The following is a 2,500-nucleotide window of genomic DNA, read 5'->3' as shown; positions in this document are numbered from 1 at the left end:
GGTAATATAGTGCTAGTCCATTCAGAGTTAAAAAAACGCTACCTAACCCGGATCCCAAAAACGCTATTTACCCATTGCACAAGTTAACTGCTGAATGATACAGGACTCCTTAAAACATATCTCTAACATATAAGGGTAAATATCCAGGTCATGCATCTAGTTTGTTGAATGGTTCAAATCAAAGTATGAAGACCACAGATAGCAGCAGGCCGAAATAGCTCAGTTGGGAGAGAGTTAGACTGAAGATCTGAAGGTCCCTGGTTCAATCCCTGGTTTCGGCACAGTTGAGAGGTTCCTTGCTTCTGGCAAAAGAGGTCTTGGAATCTGCTGCAGTACTTTTTTCTCTATTCATCAAATTTTTTCCAACTGATATACAACACAAGCAATTTAACATAGACTTTGATTTGTGTCCTCCTTCTAAACTTGCTTCCACATTTCTTGCCTTCAGGTTAGACTATGAATGTTTCCCATTTCAGGCTTTTTTGTAATGTAAACTCTTGTCTGCATTACCTTCAACTTCCCCTTGAACATAGATGTCAGTGGTCAGATGACGTTGCTTACCTACTCAGGCCACATACGTCTGGGTAATATAGTGCTAGTCCATTCAGAGTTAAAAAAACGCTACCTAACCCGGATCCCAAAACTCTATTTACCCATTGCACAAGTTAACTGCTGAATGATACAGGACTCCTTAAAACATATCTCTAACATATAAGGGTAAACATCCAGGTCATGCATCTAGTTTGTTGAATGGTTCAAATCAAAGTATGAAGAACACAGCTAGCAGCAGGCCGAAATAGCTCAGTTGGGAGAGCGTTAGATTGAAGATCTAAAGGTCCCTGGTTCAATCCCGGTTTTCGGCACAGTTGAGAGGTTCTTTGCTTCTAACAAAGTAGGTCTTGGAATCAGCTGTAGTACTTTTTTCTCTATTCATCAAATTCTTTCCAACTGATATACAACACAAGCAATTTAACATAGACTTTGATTTGTGTCCTCCTTCTAAACTTGCTTCCACATTTCTTGCCTTCAGGTTAGACTATGAATGTTTCCCATTTCAGGCTTTTTTGTAATGTAAACTCTTGTCTGCATTACCTTCAACTTCCCCTTGAACACAGATGTCAGTGGTCAGATGACGTTGCTTACCTACTCAGGCCACATACGTCTGGGTAATATTGTGCTAGTCCATTCAGAGTTAAAAAAACGCTACCTAACCCGGATCCCAAAAACGCTATTTACCCATTGCACAAGTTAACTGCTGAATGATACAGGACTCCTTAAAACATATCTCTAACATATAAGTGTAAATATCCAGGTCATGCATCTAGTTTGTTGAATGGTTCAAATCAAAGTATGAAGACCACAGCTAGCAGCAGGCCGAAATAGCTCAGTTGGGAGAGCGTTAGACTGAAGATCTAAAGGTCCCTGGTTCAATCCCGGGTTTCGGCACAGTTGAGAGGTTTCTTTCTTCTAACAAAATAGGTCTTGGAATCAGCTGTAGTACTTTTTTCTCTATTCATCAAATTCTTTCCAACTGATATACAACACAAGCAATTTAACATAGACTTTGATTTGTGTCCTCCTTCTAAACTTGCTTCAACATTTCTTGCCTTTTGGTTAGACTATGAATGTTTCCCATTTCAGGCTTTTTTGTAATGTAAACTCTTGTCTGCATTACCTTCAACTTCCCCTTGAACACAGATGTCAGTGGTCAGATGACGTTGCTTACCTACTCAGGCCACATACGTCTGGGTAATATAGTGCTAGTCCATTCAGAGTTAAAAAAACGCTACCTAACCCGGATCCCAAAAACGCTATTTACCCATTGCACAAGTTAACTGCTGAATGATACAGGACTCCTTAAAACATATCTCTAACATATAAGGGTAAATATCCAGGTCATGCATCTAGTTTGTTGAATGGTTCAAATCAAAGTATGAAGACCACAGCTAGCAGCAGGCCGAAATAGCTCAGTTGGGAGAGCGTTAGACTGAAGATCTAAAGGTCCCTGGTTCAATCCCGGGTTTCGGCACAGTTGAGAGGTTTCTTTCTTCTAACAAAATAGGTCTTGGAATCAGCTGTAGTACTTTTTTCTCTATTCATCAAATTCTTTCCAACTGATATACAACACAAGCAATTTAACATAGACTTTGATTTGTGTCCTCCTTCTAAACTTGCTTCAACATTTCTTGCCTTTTGGTTAGACTATGAATGTTTCCCATTTCAGGCTTTTTTGTAATGTAAACTCTTGTCTGCATTACCTTCAACTTCCCCTTGAACACAGATGTCAGTGGTCAGATGACGTTGCTTACCTACTCAGGCCACATACGTCTGGGTAATATAGTGCTAGTCCATTCAGAGTTAAAAAAACGCTACCTAACCCGGATCCCAAAAACGCTATTTACCCATTGCACAAGTTAACTGCTGAATGATACAGGACTCCTTAAAACATATCTCTAACATATAAGGGTAAATATCCAGGTCATGCATCTAGTTTGTTGAA

The 2,500-nt window shown here is 39.6% G+C and overlaps 2 non-coding genes across 2 annotated transcripts; both read left to right on the top strand.

Annotated features, from left to right (window-relative positions):
• The first annotated feature begins 1,373 nt into the window (after positions 1 to 1,373).
• Positions 1,374 to 1,446, top strand: TRNAF-GAA (transfer RNA phenylalanine (anticodon GAA)). Its single transcript has one exon. It is a non-coding gene; the product is annotated as a tRNA-Phe (tRNA).
• A 510-nt stretch (positions 1,447 to 1,956) lies between these two features.
• TRNAF-GAA (transfer RNA phenylalanine (anticodon GAA)) lies at positions 1,957 to 2,029 on the top strand. Its single transcript has one exon. It is a non-coding gene; the product is annotated as a tRNA-Phe (tRNA).
• Positions 2,030 to 2,500: the final 471 nt, after the last annotated feature.

The sequence above is a fragment of the Lissotriton helveticus genome, chromosome 8, assembly GCF_964261635.1.
Source record: "Lissotriton helveticus chromosome 8, aLisHel1.1, whole genome shotgun sequence".
NCBI lineage: Eukaryota > Metazoa > Chordata > Amphibia > Caudata > Salamandridae > Lissotriton > Lissotriton helveticus.
This window is presented reverse-complemented; position numbering and strand designations above follow the sequence as displayed.